An 8,683-nucleotide genomic window follows, 5' to 3' on the forward strand; every position below is an offset into this window, starting at 1 on the left:
TCAACCTCTATCGAGCTTGCCATCTCCAAGCGGCACCGGCGCCGTGCCGCCCGCAAGGCTTCTCCACAGCCTGATCCAGATCGGAGACGAGGCGAGCCAACCCCGTGCGCTTAAAATAAAATGACTGACCCTAATACTATTTTCAGGCGACTGGCATATAGGCATGCCCATTCACAACACATTTTTGTGAAACTATCTTGTAGCTGATCATGAATTCTCCCATAAAATTTTTTTACAGGTGCACCAAGTTTCACGAAAATATATTACGGGTGGACCAAGATTACAAGCAGATAGCTCTAGGTAAGCTAGTTAAGATTCTAGGAACAGGTTGATACAAGTTTCTGTAACTTTATTTGTCATGTGTGGCAACAACATGTACTGCCTACAGTATTCTTCCAGCTCCGGGCAGTTGCGACGTCGTGCCACCTTCGCCGTGTTCAGCGCACTCAGCACGGTTGTAACCTTCTCGGCTAGCAAGTTTATGCACAGCCGCTTCATCCTCTCCAGTCGGAACCGGCATGCCGCCACGAGCATCTCTCCGGCCATCGTTGTGATATCTCCGACCATATAGACTAGGTCATCAACACGAGGCAACTCGTCAGTGTAGATGAAGTGGAGCATGGCCTTGAAAGCCATGGCTCTTATTCCATCGATCCTTACATGGTCTCTGCCGCTAGCTGATTCCACCGCCTCGTGTAGCACTGGTGACCGCGTCGCTATCACAAGCCCGTGGGCGCAGATCTCACTGTCCTCGACCAGGAACTTCACGTCCGAGCCCTCCTCCCTCACCAACAGTTGCTCAAGATGCCATGCCATATTTGACGGTGGCACCGTCATGACGGTGCCTACGCCGATGGTGCTACTAGTGCGGGACTCTGTAGGTACCTCAACTTGGCATTGTACGGTGAAAGAGCCGTCATGTCCCACGTAGTGTGTGTTGGCATATTTTGCGATGATGAACTTTGGCCACCCCCAGCCCTCGCAGTTCGTGCCAGCATAGACGTGCGTAAAATTACGGCGAGGAAACGGCGGCAACTCACCTGTGGGGTCAATGGGCTTTAAAGTCACTGATGCTTCTACCTTTGTATCATCGTCATGAATGAAGGGCCTGATGAAGATACCAATACTATCGGTGATGTCCGGTTTATATCCTGAAGGGAACACCTCTATGGTCCACTCATAACCCCCAACTTGAAAACTACCAGATCGGATGTACTGACCCACACCATGCGTCTTTCTCATGGCACTCAAGCATTGGATGGGGTATACTTTGACACGCTTCTCGTTGTCATCTTGCTACCATTGTTGGTGGAAGAAGGAGATCTGTGGCGGGAAACTGCGGTCTTGGCTACTTTCTTGGTGATCTCGTTTATAAAAGAGGGGCATGTCTTTTCGAGTTCCTTGTACTCCTCAGTGGCCTCCACAGTGTCGTACACGTCGGGGTCAGACACCATGAACTCGATGCAGGATGCCTCCAGCTGCTGGCAGCTATGTCTGCCCTGGGCCAACATCAGCGTTGTCATGACATTGCCTACGTCGATACTCTCAGAGAGTACCTTCTCGCACATGAGCCTCAGCCTCTCGAGGTCGTAGAGATCTGCGGCCACGAGTAGGTCCTGTGCCATGGCCACAAGGCATCTTCGTCTGTTCGGTGTAGGCTGCTTGTCGGTGTAGATAAAGTAGAGCATGGCTTTGAAAGCCGAGGCGGTCAGGCCACTGATCTTGAGGCGCCGCGCGCTCCGCTCCTTCATGTCCCCACGCAGGAACTGGGCACAAAACACGGGCGACCGCATGTTAGACTAAGTATATATTAGATATACGTGTTGTAACATAACTTGTATTTATACGGTTCCCTTTTATAAATATATGACAGCCGTACCCATCAAAGATATCGAGCATTGTTCCAAACCCTATTTTATCTAACATGGTATCAGACGACGCGTTCGATCCGCGCCGTGCTTCCGCCTCCTCTGCCGCCGCCGCCGCCGCGTCGGCCTCCACCGCCGTGCCGCCTCCGTCAACCCTGGCGACGGAATCGCCTTTCATGGCCTCCATGCCGCTCGCCTGGGCCCGTCCGGCTGCATCGGGCTCGCGTCCACCAGCGCCCCGATCGCCCGCGATGCATCCATCGCTCGCCCATGATGCATCTCTGGAGCCAAACTCCCGTGTGCAGCCCCGTGATGGATTAATCTCCGGTGATGCGTCTCTGCCGCAGAATTTCTACAACACGTCTGCGTCGCTGCCCTACGGCAGGACTCCGTCTCGTGATTTGCCGCCGGCTTTAGGCCCCCATGGTGCCCCCGTCCAGGTGCCCTACGGGGGGCCGTATCCCGCGCCGTACGTTGCGCCGTCACCGGCGCAGTATGCTCCGTCTTCCACCGTGTCCTACGAGGCTCCGTATGGCGCGCCCTACGTCGCCCCTGCACCGTACATCGCGCCGCCCCTGCAGCCCTACGGCGTATCTCCCACGGCGCCCTATGGTCATCACCAACACTATCGTGCGCCTCCGTCGGCCGATGCGCTAATTCCATATAGTGCTCCTCCGACGTACGACTCGCGGCTCTCCGCACCGGTGGCTAAACCAGGACCGTTCCACTTCGCTCATCTTGTAACGGTGAAGCTCTCTGCCGACAACTACCTCCTGTGGCGCGCTCAGGTGTTGCCGCTGATGCGTAGTCACTACCTTGAGGGGTATGTCGACGGCACGCTGCCGTGTCCCCCGGCCATGGTTCCGGTGCCCTCGACCGCTGGTGGCTCCGTCATGGTGTCCAACCCTGCTCATCGTCGGTGGATCGCTCAGGATCAAGCTATTCTGGGTGCCATTCAGTCCTCGCTCACTCCCTCCGTGGCCGGCATGGTGGTCTTTGCCGCGACGTCGAGGGACGCATGGGCCACGCTCGACTCCAGCTTCTCCTCGCAGTCGCTAGCCTGTTCCTCTGCCATTCGCAACCAGCTGGGTGAGGTCAAGAAAAATGATCTCTCTGTCACGACCTTCTTCAACAAGGTCAAAAGTTTGGCTGATACACTGTCGTCTATTGGGAAGCCTCTCCGTGACGAGGAGTTTACTTCGTTCATTCTCAATGGGCTTGATGAGGACTATGATTCTCTTGTTGAAAATATCAATGGACGTGACACGCCGATGCCGCCTCGCGATCTCTATGCACGCCTTCTCAACACCGAACAGAGGCTCGCTGCTCGCCGCTCCGTTGGCGTCTACACGGAGGGTCCTTCTGCGAACGCTGCTCTCCGCGGGGGCGCCCGCGTTGCCAAGCAGAAAGCGCCGCCGACCTCGGGCAACCAGCCCCGTCCGCCCGCTCCACCTCAGACGGCTGGCCGCAAGCGGCTCCACTGCGAGGCATGTGGTGGTGGGGTTGAGTGTCAACTCTGCGGCATTGAGGGGCACTTGGCGTCTCGCTGCCATCGTCGCTTTAAATGAGATTTTCTTGGCATTGGAAACAATGGGAAGGGCAATGAGAAGCAAGCTGCTCTCGCTACACCGGATCCCGGGTTCACTCCTTCATACTCGGTGGATCCTGCCTGGTACATGGACACGGGCGCTACGGACCATTTGACGAGCCAGCTTGACAAGCTGGCCACTCGCCAGCCCTACACCGGTCACGATCAGGTCCGCACGGCCAATGGATCAGGTATGCCCATCTCACATGTTGGTCAGGCATCTCTCCTTTCACGTACCACTAAAACCTTGCGTCTGCTTGATGTCCTTCGTGTTCCTTCAGTCACACGTAGTTTACTCTCGGTTCCTAAATTAACTTGTGACAACAATGTGTTTGTTGAGTTTCACCCTTTCCATTTTTTTTGTTAAGGACCGGGACATGAGGGACGTTCTTCTTAGTGGTCGAGCTCGCGACGGCTTATATGCGCTTGATGTGCCACGAGTCTCTCAAGTTTTCAGTGGTGTTCGGGTGTCATCGTCGCAGTGGCACTCTCGCCTTGGCCACCCTGCTACTCCCATTGTGCGCCATGTGCTTCATCGTCATCGTCTTCCTGTTGAGTCGAGTAATAAGGAGTTTCTAGTGTGTGATGCCTGTCAACAAGGCAAGAGTCATCAGTTGCCTTTTTCTGTATCAAGTCGTGTTGTCACGGCTCCTCTTGAACTTGTGTTTTCAGACGTGTGGGGCTATGCCCAAACTTCTGTTAGTGGTCACAACTATTATGTCAGTTTCATCGATGCTTTCAGTCGCTTTACTTGGATTTATCTTATTAAGCGCAAATCTGATGTGTTTCATGTCTTTATGCAATTTCAAGCACATGTTGAACGATTTCTTAAGCACAAAATTATCCATGTTCAGTCAGACTGAGGGGGGGGGTGTGAGTATCGTAACCTTAACACCTTCTTTCAGAAGCTTGGCATCTCACACGATGTGTCTTGTCCTCATACACATCAGCAGAACGGTGCAGCTGAGCGCAAGCACCGTCACATAGTTGAAACTGGCCTGACACTTCTTGCACATGCCTCTGTCCCGTTTCGGTTCTGGAGCGATGCTTTTGTTACTGCCTGTTTTTTGATAAACAGGATTCCCACACGACGTCTTCACATGAAGTCTCTGCTAGAAGTGTTGCTTAATGAAACTCCAGATTACTCCCTACTCAAAGTGTTCGGTTGTGCGTGTTGGCCGCATCTTCGTCCGTACAATAAGCATAAACTTGAGTATCGATCCAAAAAATGTGTGTTTCTTGGATACAGTCCTCTTCACAAAGGTTACAAGTGTCTTCACATTCCGACAAATCGTGTTTACATTTCTCGTGATGTTGTGTTCGATGAGACTGTCTTCCCGTTTTCCACACTCACATCACCAACCGATACTCCCGTCACCGAGTTGCACTCTTTTCCAGTTTTGCCTGATCAATTTGTGGATGCTGCATATTCTCCTCTGTTGTTGCCTAACCATGGTGCAGGGACTGGACGAGGCGCTCGAATTGAGCTTCTGGATGATGATACGGCCACAACTGCGCCAGCTGCTGCTACGCCGGGCGAGGCGCTCAACGAGACTGCCCCCGCCACTACTCCGCCTGACCCCGCTGTCGATCACGCGTGCATGCCCCATGCACGTGGATCCGACGGGGTGCCCGAGTCGTCTTGGCCAGTGGCCCCGCTGTCGCCTGGGCCGGCCGAACCTGCGGAGTTGTCGGCCGGGCCGGCTGGACCCGCGGCGCTATCCCCTGGGCCGGCGGCCTCGCAGGTCACCGAGTCTTCGTCGCCTGGTCCGTCGACGCAGGTCACGCACGGTTTGTCTTCGCCGACCCTGATCGTGCCACCAGACTCGCCCGCCGGCACGTCCTCCTCGCCGCTGATGGACAGTGGCTCCTCTGGTGTGGCAGCTCCAGCGCCATCTCCGCCTGTCGTCCTGCGTCCCCATACTCGCAGCAAAAGTGGCATCTTCCAACTGAAGAAGCGCACTGACGGCACTGTCGCATGGCTTGCGGCTTGTGTGGCGCATGCTGAGGCTGACCCTACGACTGAACCACGACATTTTCGAGCAGCGCTTGGCATCCCACATTGGCGTGCTGTGATGGAGCAGGAGATTCATGCTCTTCAAAGAAACAACACTTGGCGTCTTGTTCCACCTCCATCTGGTGTCAATATCATTGACTCTAAATGGGTATTCAAGGTGAAGAAACATGCTGATGGCTCCGTTGAGAGGTACAAGGCACGCCTGGTTGCCAAGGGATTCAAACAATGGTATGGCATTGATTACGAAGACACATTCAGTCCTGTTATTAAACCAACTACTATTCGTGTTCTTCTCTCTTTGGCTGTTACTCGCGGATGGTCGCTTCGACAGCTTGACGTTCAGAATGCCTTTCTCCATGGAGTTCTGGAAGAAGAGGTTTATATGCGTCAGCCGCCAGGTTTTGTTGATCCGGCTCAGCCACATCATTTGTGTCGCCTTGTCAAAGCTCTCTATGGTTTGAAGCAGGCCCCGCGTGCGTGGCATGCCCGTCTTGGCGCTGCTCTTCGTGCACATGGGTTTGTTCCTTCTACAGCAGACACGTCTCTGTTTATTCTTCAGCGACCTGAGGTGACTATGTACATTCTGGTCTATGTTGATGACATCATCCTTGTCAGTTTGTCTGCTTCTGCTACGGATCGGCTTGTGTCTTCTCTTGGTGCTGAGTTTGCTGTTAAAGATCTTGGGAGACTGCATTATTTTCTGAGCCTCGAGGTTCTTCATTCTGATAGTGGCTTGACTCTTACTTAGAAGAAGTACTCTCAGGATCTTCTGCGTCGTGCAGGTATGTTGCAGTGCAAGTCTGCTACGACTCCCATGTCTGCCACAGACAAACTGACAGCTCTTGCTGGTGACTTGCTCTCTCCTGAGGATGCCACTGAGTACCGCAGCATTGTGGGTGGACTGCAGTACTTGCTCATTACTCGACCAGACATATCATTTGCAGTTAACCGTGTGTGCCAGTATCTTCATGCACCACGTGATTCTCACTGGTCAGCTGTTAAGCGTATCTTACGTTATGTTCGTCACACTGGTTCATATGGTCTCCATCTTCAGCCTGCACGTTCTGGACTGATCTCAGCATTTTCTGATGCCGATTGGGCTGGTAGTCCTGATGATCGGCGATCCACGGGGGGACATGCTGTGTTCTTTGGGCCTAACTTGATCGCCTGGCAAGCTCGCAAGCAAGCTACGGTGTCTCGGAGTAGTACCGAAGCTGAGTACAAAGCTGTTGCTAATGCCACAGCTGAGATCATGTGGGTGCAGTCGTTGCTTCGAGAGTTGAAGGTCTCCCCAACTCAGCCACCTGTTCTTTGGTGTGATAACATCGGTGCCACATACCTTTCATCCAATCCAGTATTTCATGCCCGAACGAAGCACATCGAAGTCGACTATCATTTTGTGAGGGAACGTGTTGCTCAGAAGCTCCTTCAGATTAAGTTTGTTTCTTCTAAGGATCAGCTTGCTGATATTTTCACTAAACCCTTGCCCTTGCCTTCTTTTGAAGGATGTTGTCGCAATCTTAACCTTCTGAGTGTTTCAGGACGTAGTTAAAATTGAGGGAGGGTGTTAGACTAAATATATATTAGACATACGTGTTGTAACATAACCTGTATTTGTACGGTTCCCTCTTATAAATTATGACAGCCGTACCCACCAAGGGTATCGAGCATTGTTCCAAACCCTATTTTGTCTAACTTGTGCGCCTGGACCTCGGTGCCGTCGTCCTCGAGGATGAAGGTCACGTCCGGCTCCGGTGACCGCCTCTCCCTGAGAAGGTTGTAGAAGTCCTGACAGATGCTCGGCGCCGGTGGCACGAGGACGAGACAGTTTTTGATGGCGGTGGAATCCTGCTGCTGCAGCTGCTGCTGGAGGACCTCCACGGTGCAATGTATGGTGAGGCAGTCGTCGATGACGTAGCATGACTCGTGGTTCTGGAACGCCTCCGGGACGGCGAGCTCCCAGGCGACGGCGCTCATGGACCGAGCGCCGAAGGTCTTGGCCTCGTGGCTCCGCCACACGGCAGCCGGGAATTGGCCGGTGCCATTCGTTTCGTCGATCCGGAGGCTAGCCATCGCGACAACGTCCTTGGAGGTGTCGTTCTTGGAGAGCTCCAGCGAGATCGACGCAAGGCCACATTGCCCGGCCGCTGGATTGGGAGCTTGGAGGCGGCGGATAATAGCCCAGAGGAAGCCGCCGGCGCTGAAGCTGCCGGACCGGACGGAGCCGCCGAGGGCCTCCCGTGCCGCGCTGTAGCCGACGATGTCGAACCGGTGCGTGCCCTGGGCGAACACCGACCTGTGCGTCGACCACGTTTTGGGAGACGTCGCGGCCATGACCGATCACACGAGGAGCCAGATTGATCCCTTTTATACACGATCCAAAAATTCCATGGTCGGCTCCGATCTACCAATATGGATTCCAATTAGGAGTGCGTACGTGTCATGATCGCCAACGGCTCTGGATCGTTAACTTCTAGAGCAATTAATGTAAAACTTGCGCCAACCGAAGGAAGTTTTCTAGTTAATCAGAAACCATAACTCGCACGTATCGTATTTCAAAAAAACAAAAAAACTGGCACGTATCGGGTGAAAAATAAACTCCCCAGCTGCACCTGGAAAGACAGAAAAAAAAACTGTTGTCATTATGTCTACATTAAACTGGTCTCTCGACATTAAAAATGTTCTATAGCTTAAGGGCAGTAATCTGCGCCGGTGCACCGGCCCAACTTTGGGCCGGTCGACCAGCCACCGTCAGATTGGCCCGCGTGTGACCGTTAGATTAAGTCAACGCGGCCCTTTCATCCCGATCTTCTTCCCCCATGCGTCCTGCTGCATCGTCGTGCGCTGTCCGCCTCACCGCGCGTGGCCATCCACCCATCCTACAACACTTCAGTCCCCACCCGCATCACAGCTCTGCCACGCCGTCACGGCACAACCAGCTTGCCACTGCTCGCCGCACATCCGCTGGGATTAGAGCATGACCTCCTTTGGGTCCTAGTGTCCCTTTTGTTGACGATTTGCAACTCTCTCACCGCCCTGGTTGCAGCAGCAGTCCCTCGCTCGCCGCCGTAGGCATGCACCACCGTTTCAAACACAAAAAAGAACGGTTCCAACAAAAATTAGAGCCACTTGGAGCAAAAAATCTCAGCAGCAAAAACTACCATGGTCAAGTTGAATAAAAAGAAAAAGGCGGTTCCAGCAAAAAATTAA

General features: G+C 53.6%; 1 pseudogene; it reads right to left on the minus strand.

Moving 5' to 3' along the window:
- Window positions 1-309: 309 nt before the first annotated feature.
- On the minus strand, window positions 310-7,816 carry LOC125519618 (uncharacterized; annotated as a pseudogene).
- Window positions 7,817-8,683: the final 867 nt, after the last annotated feature.

This window comes from Triticum urartu, chromosome 7A, assembly GCF_056163025.1.
Source record: "Triticum urartu cultivar PI428250 chromosome 7A, HENAU_Tu73, whole genome shotgun sequence".
NCBI classification, from domain to species: Eukaryota; Viridiplantae; Streptophyta; class Magnoliopsida; order Poales; family Poaceae; genus Triticum; species Triticum urartu.